General features: G+C 36.5%; 1 protein-coding gene and 1 pseudogene across 2 annotated transcripts in view; one reads left to right on the top strand and one right to left on the bottom strand.

The window, feature by feature from the left end:
• LOC708994 (zinc finger X-linked protein ZXDA) overlaps positions 1-12,082 on the top strand; it is a 148,869-nt gene that overhangs the window by 81,778 nt on the left and 55,009 nt on the right. The window lies entirely within an intron of this gene.
• On the bottom strand, positions 2,792-8,492 carry LOC144338822 (malate dehydrogenase, cytoplasmic pseudogene; annotated as a pseudogene). The gene has a single exon (XR_013413210.1). The product of XR_013413210.1 is annotated as a malate dehydrogenase, cytoplasmic pseudogene (transcript).

Below are 12,082 nucleotides of genomic sequence, written 5' to 3'. Positions count from 1 at the left end.
AGACATATGAAAAAAATGCTCATCAACACTGGTCATCAGAGAAATGCAAATCAAAACCACAATGAGATACCATCTCACACATGTTAGAATGGCAATCATTAAAAAGTCAGGAAACAACAGTTGCCTGAGAGGATGTGGAGAAATAGGAACACTCTTACACTATTGGAGGGAGTGTGTATATTAGTTCAACCATTGTGGAAGACAATGTGGCAATTCCTCAAGGATCTAGAAATAGAAATATCATTTGACCCAGCCATCCCATTACTGGGGATATACCCAAAGGATTCTAAATCATGCTACTATAAAGACACATGCACACGTATGTTTATTGTGGCACTATTCACCACAGCAAAGACTTGGAACCAACCCAAATATCCATCAATGATAGACTGGATTAAGAAAATGTGGCACATATACACCATGGAATACTATGCAGCCAGAAAAAAAGGATGAGTTCATGTCCTTTGTAGGGACATGGATGAAGCTGGAAACCATCATTCTCAGCAATCTATCACAAGGACAGAAAACCAAACACCCCATGTTCTCACTCATAGGTGGGAATTGAACAATGAGATCACTTGGACACAGGGTGGGGAACATCACACACTGGGGTCTGTTGTGGGGGGGTAACATTAGGAGGAATACCTAATGTAAATGATGAGTTAATGGGTGCAGCACACCAATCTGGCACATGTATACATATGTAACAAACTTGCACGTTGTGCACATGTACCCTAGAACTTAAAGTATAATAATTTAAAATAAAGGAAAAAAATAAAGTAAGGTACCTTCACAAGGTCTGACCCCTCTAACTGAATCCAATCCATTTAATTATCAAGTCCAATTTGATCCTGGATGCAGTCCAGTCTAAATATTGCTCAAATAACCTCAGAGAGCTCACAACACATGTTAGCGAAGCTCCAAATCTGAGAGAAAGCTCACCCACGACCTTCAGTTACAATCAAGAGAGCAATGAGCACAACTGGTTCCACAGTCACCTCACCTGGTCGACTGGTGTTCCTGGGGTCCACACAGTTTTCTTCAAATCCAACTTCTGATAACAGATCTACTAAAAGAAAACTTCTGACAAATTAACTGTAACAGAGTTTAATTGAACTAGAAAAAAGAAAAGATTCATAAATTGGGCACCTTCCAGAGTCACAGTAGATTCAGAGAGATTCCAGGGATGCCTCATGGTCACAACAAATTTATAGACAAAAAACAAAAAGGAAAGTGACGTACAGAAATCAGAAATGAGGTCCAGAAACAGCTGGATTGGTTACAGGTTGGTATTTGCCTTATTTGGAGACAGTTTAAACACTCAGCATTGTATGAGTGGTTGAAGTATGGCTGCTGGGATTGGCCAAGACTCAGCTTTTGTTAGAGACACATACTCCTAAGTTAAGTTTTCAATCTTGTCTACCTATTAAGTTAGGTTATGGTTTGTCCACAAGGACTCAAATATAGAAGTACTAAATATTGTCCCTCTTAGGCCATATTTAGTTTGCTTTAGCATCACTTAAAAGAGGGAGCTAACCTATGAATATGCAAAGCACACAGAGTGATACAATGGACTCTAAAATATCAAAAGGGAGAATGTAGGAGAGCCAGGATATAAAACTACACATTAGGTACAACGCACACTACACAGGTGATGGGTACACTAGAATCTCAGAATTCACCATTATATAATTTATCCACATAAATAAAATCCACCTGTATCCCAAGAGCTATTAACATAATTAAAAATTTTCCAGACATCATGGATAATGAACAAGGATGGCATTGTTCATTGTGTAAAGGGAAAGATGTCTTTCCCTTTACTCTTGAAATAGGTGTTCAATAAACCTTTCACTGTCTTTACTCACCTCAGGCTCCAGGCCTCACAGAGTACCACAATGTCTAACTGAAACAAGGTCACATTCTCTTAGATAGAATACAGCATATTTTAATTGTCAGTCAAGCATTATGAGTAAATTTTATTAAAGAGTCTGACTTTATTTTTGATGTTTGATAACTGACATCTTTCAGGTCTCACATATCCCTGTTTCTCTCTTCCCACACATCTGGGCAAAACAGCAAGAAGCCTGGGTGCTCAGTTCATTGGGCACCTGGGGTCACGTTAAGCCATGAAAAGTCCTGATTGATTCCTGTGAAATAAATATTCACATTTTACCTTAATATGTGATCTTGCCTTTTTCCCTGAAGTTAATAATTGTCTTAATATTTAATTGCTATATTTTCTATGTACCTACCATAAGTTTATCCCCAAGCCCTTGAGTGTACTAAAATGAATTGCAATACTTTCAACTATATGAGATGAGCTATGATCTATTTTCTTTTGAAAAGTCTCTTTGAGACCTTAATTTGTTGCTCCAATCTGAACTAATTTTTCTCCAGACTTGAATTGAAGCACAGCTGATGCCTAGGGCTTTCCCATCTCCTCAGTCTAAAAATGCCTTTCTTTTTCTTTCTCTTTTCTCAATTCTAGGCAGCCTCCCTTAAGGTTAGAGACATTCCCAAAAGGTGTGGCTTTTGCTTAAACATATAGTACACTGCAGACAATTGCAAACGTTTCTTCTTAATACATTTTATAAACTCTTTCCAATAGTTTTAGTATATTTTATTATTTTTCATTTGAGTATATATTTATTTAAAATGCAGCAGTAACAAAATGATAATAAATTGTCATTTACAAATATGTACAAAGAAGCACATACTCTTTGATATGTTTTCTTTACATGTAATTTAAGTATAGCATTATTATTATTTGGTACCAGAGTCAGAGATGCTATTTAGATTCTTGAGCTTTGGCACATTTAGTAACATCAAAATGATTTTCTAGTCAGACAAAGAAAAGAACTTCAAAACTAGTTTATTGTCCAATACTTCAGAAGTAGTTCCTTTGCAGTAAGATCCATCTCCTTACATGAGAAATCATTAATAGGGAGAACTTAAACTTCCAGGTCTCATTCTTGATTATCACAGCAGAGCAGCAGATCATCAGGAATACGATAAGAGCTGCCATTAGAGGTAACACCCAGGGACACAAACTCACCCTCTGGTGTTTCAAACCAAATATCTCTGACAGTCAGAGATCGCTTTCATGGTAGACATTGCACTGGATAGTATTCAAGCTTTGATGACAGCAGCATCATGCTGCTGCAGGCATGATGAATTCTCCCTGAGCCAACTGTCATCTATCAGAGCTTCATAAACACTAATTTCCTTTTCTTGCAATTTCTCCTTGGCATGGTTGACATATGGATACTGAATTGAGGAATTGTCCCTCTAGATAATGACATTCTTTACATTTTCAGCAGTCACACAAAGTTTAAGAGTGATTTGAGCTTCATCTCGGTTGTGATTCAAATGAATCAATCAACTGAAGTTCTCCTTGGGGATAGATGGAGCTGACATGAAGAAAATCAGGCAGTTGGTATTAACTGGATTTTCCATTATGATAAATTTAACTAACATCTTGGTATATTTCTTCAAGGCTGCATCTTGGCATTTGAAGATATTCACATGTGCTTTAAGTAAATCTTTCTTCTCCATGCCTTCCCTTCTTGGCACGGAGACCACAAGAATTGTCACATCCAAGTCTTTGAAGACCAGCTCTTCTTTGTCAGCTGCAATGACATCTTTCCAAAGGGAAAGCGCACAGTCTTGCAGTTTCATTAGGACACCATCCAGGACACTAATCATAGGGGTGATACACATCAGCAAAAGAATTGTAGGCTGGTTTTTATCAAAGACTCATCCATTTCCAATACTGTACAGCACTGAATATGCAATTTGATCAGCTGCTTCTTTCACAAGGACCCTGATTGGTTCAGACATAACTGGGAACATTGGGTACAAATTCAGCACCTGCAAAATGAGCCTCATTGATAGAGATGACTTGACTCCCTTTGTGGGAGGAAGTCAGGTCACTTCTACCATGGAATCAACTCCCATTTTTATGACATCACTGCCTAATGATTCTATTAAATAGATTTTGTCAATGTACAGAAAAATGTAATACAATGTGACTTTTTTCAATGGTAGTTATAACATGTTTTCTGACAATAGTTCTCCCTCCCTGCCTACCAAATGTAAAAAAGCTATCATCAACATATGACTAAAGTAAAAAGAACAATAAAGTAAGAGATTCACATTTGCTAAAAAGCATTTCAGAATTAGGTTGCCTTTTCATGGACATATTATACAAAGCATCAAGTAGTCACAATTGAGTGGAAATTCTGAAGATGCTCAAACACCACAGAGGAGTGCCTACAATATATAGACCATGCATACTTTTATTTTGTTCAATTAAATTATTATTATTTTAACATTATAATGTACATTATTTAGAAAATCAAACAGTCCTACAGAATTATAATGAGAAAGAGCAGCCCCATGCCTCACTACTGCCTACACTGAAATGTCACTCCCTAGAAACAACCACAGTCCACTATTTAAGCATATTTTGTTATGTGCCCAAAACATATCCTTATACCCCTCTTCATTATTCACTTTTAGGACAAGAGGAGATAGTAACAGGTAGTGGATAAATTCTTACTTGTTTATTCCTTTTGTGTCTCTGTTTCCTTTTCTGTAAAATGGAGACAAGAATACAGCACAGGTTTATTTGAGGATTCAGTGATTTGACGCTTCTATAACACTTAGAAAAACACAAAGTCACAATAATCATTGTTTACTCAATCTCAAGTTTTGTCATTTATTTACAGTTAATTAACATAATGTTTGAATTCTTATGGTACCCCTTTTCCCACTGTCTTAGTCCGTTTGTACTACAGTAAGAAAATACCTAATACTGGATAATTAATAGAGAATATAAATATATTTCTTATAATTCTTGATGCCAGAAAGTCCAAGATTAAAGTGCCAGCAGTTTTGGTGTCTGGTGAGGCAGCTCTCTGCTTCCAAGATAATGCCTTTTTGCTGCATCATCCAGAGAACATTCAAACTATGTCCTCACATGGTCAAGAGCAAAAGTAGCAAAAGTGCTAAGCAAATATTTGAAGCCTCTTTTTTAAGTGCATTAATCCCATTAACAAGGGCAGAGCCCATGTGACTTAATCATTTTCCAAAAGACCCCACATTGTAATACCATCTCCTTGGAGTTTAAATTCCAACGTTTGAATTTTGGAGGGACAGTTGCATTCAAACCATAGTACTCATCTACACACACGCAAACATACTTATTCTCTCATATTTCCAATATAAATATATATTTGTTTGTATTTAAATTTGTACTAATTGTTTACAATATTTTTCCTACAATGAGACATGGAGAAAATTGGGGCTGGGTGTGGTGGCACACGCCTGTAATCCTAGCAGTTTGGGAGGCTGAGGCAGGCGGATCACTTGAGGTCAGGAGTTCGAGACCAGTCTGGCCAACATGGCAAAACCTTGTTTCTACAGAAAAATACAAAAGTTAGCCAGGCCTGATGGCACATGCCTGTAATCCCAGCTACTCAGAAGGCTGAGGCATGAAAATTACTTGAACCTGGGAGGCGGAGGTCACAGTGAGCTGAGATTGTGCAACTGCATTCTAGCCTGGGTGACAGAGCGAGACTTTGTCTCAACAAAAAAGAAAGAAAGTAAAAGACAAAAAACAAAAAAAAAAAAAAAAAAAGAAAAGAAAGAAAAAATGTGGACAACATTGCTTTTTTGCCAATAATTCGTTTTTCCTAATAAAATGCATTTTTAGTTCATTTGCTTAGCGTTCTCTGAGCACTCTCCTCAGTAATGCCAATTGTCTGCCACACATCGTGTAAACATCATCTCAAAACAATCAAATACATCTCCTGTCTCTTCATGTTCATTTCTTCCCACAATAAATATCCCTTGAAGAAACTTCTGTCTTCCTACTCCAATTTGTAAGAGTTTCAGTAGGCCTACTGTTGTCCTAGGATTTCTTTTTTCACACATCTCGGGTTTCCTTTCACCTCTACTAATGGTCCCTAATTCCCTGTTGTTCTTTTCCTTGGCGTGTTCACAATTGTTAGAATGACACTGAATGTCTCAGTTCATTCCTTCTGCTATAAAAAATACCACAAACTGGGTAATTTATAAATAATAGAAATGTATTTATCACATTTCTGGAGCTGGGAAGTCTAAGATCAAGAGACCAGCAGATTTAATGTCTCTTAAGGACTTCCTCTGCAACTAATATTGTGCCTTCATTCTGCGTCTTCCAGAGGGGATACATAATGTGTCCTCTCATGGTGGAAGGGCAATAAAGGAATAGGCCACTCCCTTCAACCTCTTTTATAAAAGCACTAGTCTCACTCATAACAATGGATACCTTATTACTTAATCACTTCTCCTAAATCCCCACCTCTTAATATTATCACATTGGATATTAGGTCCCAATATATGAATTTTGTAGCAAAATATCTATTTAAATCATAGCATTCTACCCTGTCCCCCTAAATGTGTGTCTTTTTTATATTCAAAATACAGTCAATACATCCCACTAGTCTTCCAAAATTGACACTTTCTCTAGCACTAACTCAAAAGTCTAAAGTCCACAGCCTCGTATAAATATTATCTAAATCAGTTATGAAACTCAAAGGTGTATTTTATCCTGAGACAAATTGTCCTTCACTTGTGAGCCTGTGAAACAAAACAAGCTGTGGGCTTCCCAGATTACAAGATGGGAAAGACAGGATGAACATTCTCATTCCAAAAGGAGGAAATAGGAAAGGAGAAAGGGATAACAGCTCCCAAGTAAGTCCAAAATCCAACAGTACAAAAAACATTAAATCTTAGGCTGGAGAAAAATCTTCTTAGACCCTATGTCTTGCCTTCTGGACATACTTGGGTAGGTATTAGTTGGGCCTCCAAGCCTTTAGGAAGCCCAAACATAATGGCTTTGCTGGGAGCAGCCCAACCAGCAGCTCCTAGGGGTTAGATTTGGGTGCCTACAACTTTCCCATGCTGTGGTAACTCCCATGCACATCGGTGACTCTATAGTTCTGGAGTTTCAGAAGCAACCCTGCCCCCCATAACTCCACTAAGCACTGCCCCATTAGGGATTTTCTGCAGTGGTCATGATTCTCTGGCTCTGCTGGGCATTGCCCTAGAAGAGACCCTCTGTGATGGCATCACTCCCATAGTTCCACTAGAAATTGCCCTAGCAGGGAATATCTGTGGAAGTCCTGCCCTTGTGGAAGTTCTCTGCCTGAACCTTGAGAGTCTCTGATGCATTCTTTGAAATCTGGATGGAGGTAGCCTAGATGCCTCCAGAGTTCTTATGCTTCATGTGCCTGTAGGATTTCTATGTTACAGTTTTAATTTAGACATCCTTATTGTCTGAGAAACTTTAGTTTTTGCTCTTAAGACGTTAAACTTACTGAATGAAGCCCACTCATATTATGGAGGGTAATCTGATTTATTGAAAGCCAATTGATTTTTAACGTTAATTACCTCTACAAAATACCTCCACAGCAACATCTAGAATACTGTTTGTGCCAGAAAAATGGGCTCCATATTCAAGCCAATTTAAAACATAAAATTACCTATTACTGTCTATGGCCATGCTACCCTGAACGTGTCTGACCTTGTCTAATCTCGGAAAATTACCCATCACACTTTCATACTAGCACTATGCAACCATATACTAGTCCTGTACTAGCCTCATACTGGTGTTTTCATGGGCAAAAAAGTAGCTGATCTGATGAATTCTGATCACTGTTGTATGCATCAAACACCTAACAGGTTCTGAAATGTCTCTGTCCTTTAGCCTCTTGGGCTTGCCTATCTCCAGGCAGAGACAGGAAAAAAAAAAAAAAAAAAAAAAAAAAAAACTACCAGTCTCTGCCCTTTTTATTCCATCCTTTTGGATAGAAGCTACATGGGTAATCTTATCAGCTGCAAACATCAGGACAGGCTCTATTATTTTCATGGAGCAAGAATTGCTAAGCTCCATGTTGTTTTGGTGTCTAAATTACTTGCTCATTAAAGCCTTACATTATAAAAAACTGATAATATTTTATCCCCATCTGAGTTAGACCAACAAACAGATTGTGTTTTGAAATGTGAGAATGTGAGATTTGGGAGGGACCATGGGTGGAATGATATTGTTTTGCCGTGTCCACACACAAATTTATCTTGAATTGTAGTTACCATAATCCCCACGTCGTGGGAGGAACCTGGTTGGAGGTAATTGAATCATGGGAGCAGTTACCCTCATGCTGTTCTTGTGACAGTGAGTGAGTTCTCATGGTCCTGATGTTTCTCTAAGGGGGTTTCTGCTCCCCCACTTTGCTCAGCACTTCTCTCTCCAGCTGCCATGTGAAAAAGAAAGTGTTTGTTTCCCCTTCTGTCATGAATGTAAGTTTCCTGAGGCCTCCCAATCCATGCTGAACTGAGAATCAATCAAACCTCTTTCCTTTATAAATTACCCAGTCTTGGGTATGTCTTTATTACCAGTGTGAGAATGGACTAATGCGGATATCTATTCAGCAATTATTTTAGTCTCTCTCTCTCTCACCCCCACACACACACTCAGAGAGAACATGCACAAAGACACACACATAATGATATTTACTAGATGACATAATTAGAGCAAACAAGGAGTGCAATATATTTGTAGATATACAATCCATCATCTATTTTAAAACATAATTTTATATGTTTTTTAAAACTTTGACTATTACTAAAAAGTAAACCTTTTTTTTTCAGGCCACCGTATGTATTCAATTAATATGTAGGAGTTCTAGGAAGAAAGATAAAATGTTCCAACTTAAGTCCAACACATTAACCACATAAAAGTCCAACATTAACTGTAAAAATGAGCAGTCCTGTATTTTAGTACATGTAGAATGCCACGATAATAATTAGACAATTTCTTATTTTATATGCCAAAACAGTGGCACCTAGACTTTGCTTGAAATAACCATAGTTGTGTGGTTGTGGACAAGATGGGCACATGGCTCAGAAAAATCTGGATGTCTTTTATACACATGATCATAAAATAACATTTAATTGGTATTTTATATGTATCTTTTTTGTTCAGCTTTATTAATGTATGATTGACATAAAGTACACGTTTAGGGAGTACAATATGATGTTTTGATAGATGTATACATTGTACATATTTAGGGAGTACAGCGTACAATTTAGGGAGTACAATATATTGTACATATTTAGGGAGTACAAAATGATGTTTTGGTAGTTGTATACATTGTGTTCTGAAATGATTACCACAATCATGCTAATTAACATAATCCTAATAATGCTAATTAACATAATCCATCACCTCACATGTGAGTGTGTGTGTCTGTGTGAATCTGTGTGTGTGTGGTAAAAACACCTGAAATCTACTCTCTTAGGAAATTTTAGATATAAAATACAGTATTGTTAACTATAGTCACTATGCTGTATATTAGGTCTCCAGGGCTTATTCATCTGATAACAGGAGAACCACTATCTATTATATTGTTTTTATTATTTTTTTGAGATGGAGTCTCACTCTGTTACCCAGGCTGGAGTGCAGTGACACAATCTCAGCTCATTGCAACCTCTGCCTCCTGGGTTCAAACGATTCTCCTGCCTGAGCCTCCAGAGTAGCTGGTACTATAGGTGCGCTCCACCACGCCTGGCTAATTTTTGTATTTTTACTAAAGATGGGGTTTCGCCACATTGATCAGGCTGGTCTTTAACTCCTGACCTCAGGTGATACACCTGCCTCAGCCTCCCAAAGTGCTGGGATTACAAGGGTGAGCCACCGTGCCCTGTCTATTTTTTCCCAGCCACCGGTCATCAAGTAAAAATTAGACTAATATGTCATTCTGAGCTAGATTCTTTAGATTTCTCATATAAATGAGATCATAAAATATTTGTCTTTCTGTATCTGGCTTCTTTCAGTTATTCTAATGTACCCAAGGTTCATGCATGTTGTTGCAAATGGCAGGATTTTCTTTTTTAATGTCTGAATAATACTTTATTATATATATAGCTATATATGTATATGCATCATGGACACTTACATTGTTTTTATATTGTGATCATTGTGAATAATGTTGCAACAAACAAGAGAGTACAAATACCTCCTAAGATATTGATTTTGTTTACTTTGAATAGATACCCAGAAGTATGTTGCTAGATCTTATGGTAGGTCTATTTTTAATATTTTTAGTGTTTTGAGTAATCACCATGCTATTTCCCATAATGGTTGAACCAATTTACATTCCCCCAAGCACTGTATAAGAGTTCTCTTTCTTTTACCATTTTGACAACACTCTTTCCTTTTTGAGAATAGCTATTCTAACAGGTGTGAGGTGATATCCCATTGTGGTTTTGACTTTCATATGCCTGATCATTAGTAATTTTGAGCACCTTTTCATATACCTGTCAGCCATTTGTATGCCTTTGGAAAAGCTTATTTATGTCCTTTGCACATTTTAAAATCAGGTTATTTTAATTTTGTTCTTTTTAGCCAATATGAGTTACATATGTATTGGATATTGCCCATTATCAGATATGGGCTTTACAAGTATTTTTCTCTAGTCTGTAAATTGCCTTTTCATTATGTTGAGTTTCTTTTGCTGTGCAGACACGTACTAGTTTGAAGTGGTCCCATTTGCTTATTTTATTCTTTTTTGTCTCTGCATTCAGTGTGAAATTTTTAAAAATCATTGCTGAGACCAACGACAAAGAGGTTTCCTTGTAAGTCTTTTTTTTACAAGTTTTATTGTTTCAAGTATATTTTTTAAGTTAACACATTTAAATTGATTTTTATATAGTTTATAAAAACTGTTCAATTTCATCCATTTGCATGTGGTATCATGTTTCCCACCACCACTTATTACAGAAAATATCATTTACCCATTATATATTATCAATGGTCTTGTCAAAGAATAGCTTATCATATGTTTCCACACTCTGTTCTGATCTATTGGCCTATGTGCCTGTTTTTATACCAGTACTATACTGTTGTGATTTATAGTTTCATAATATAGTTTGAAATTGAAAATTGTGATGCATCCAGATTCATTCTTTTTGAGCATGATTGGTTTACCTACATTTAAAAATCTTTTATTTTAATTTAGGTCTTACATAGCATATATGTTTATGGGTACATGGGATGTTTTGATACAAGCATGCGATACATAATTATCACATCATGTAAAATGAGGCACCTATCCTTCCAAGCATTTATCCTTTGTGTTAAGAACAATCCAATTATACTCTTTTAGTAATTTTTAAATGTACAATACAATTGTTATTAACTGTAGTCACCCTATTGAGTTGCTATTAAATATTAGGTCTTATACATTCTTTCAATTTTTTTCCTACTCATTAAGCATCCTCACCTCAAGCTACCCTCATATTACCCTTCCCAGCATCTGGTAACTATTCTTCTATACTCTTATCTCAATGGGTTTAGTTGCTTTGATTGTTAGATCCCAGAAGTAAATGAAAGCATGTAATGGTAATCCTTCACTGCCTGTCTTATTTCACTTAGCATAATGACCCAGTTCCATCCATGTTGTTGCAAATGACAGAATCTCATTTTTTATGGCTAAATAGTACTTCACTGTGTATATGTGCCACATTTTCTTTAGCCATTTATCTGTTGATGGACACTTAGGTTGCTCCAAATCTTTGCTATTGTAAACAGTGTTGCCAAAATCATAGGAGTGGACATAGCTCTTCAATATACTGATTTTCATTGTTTTGGATATATACCCAGAGGTGGGATTGCTAGATCACAGGGTACCTCAATTTTTAGTGTTTTGAGGAAACCTCCAAACTGTTCTTTATAATGGTTGTACTAATATACATTCCCATTAACAGTGTATGAGGGTTTCTTTATCTCCACATCCTCACCAACATTTGTTATTGCGTGAGTTTTGGATAAAAGCCATTTGAAATGTTTGACTTGTATTTCTCTGATTATAAATCATGTTGAGCATTTTTCACATGCCTATTTGCCATTTGTATGTCTTTTTTGAGAAATGCCTCTTCAAATATTTTTTTCATTTTTAATCTGATTATTAATTTTTAAATACAGTGTTTGATATCCTCATATATTCTGATTATTAATCCCTTGACAGATGGGCAG

Source organism: Macaca mulatta, chromosome X, assembly GCF_049350105.2.
Source record: "Macaca mulatta isolate MMU2019108-1 chromosome X, T2T-MMU8v2.0, whole genome shotgun sequence".
NCBI lineage: Eukaryota > Metazoa > Chordata > Mammalia > Primates > Cercopithecidae > Macaca > Macaca mulatta.
The sequence above is the reverse complement of the archived record's forward strand: the minus strand, read 5'-3'. Positions and strand labels throughout refer to the sequence as shown.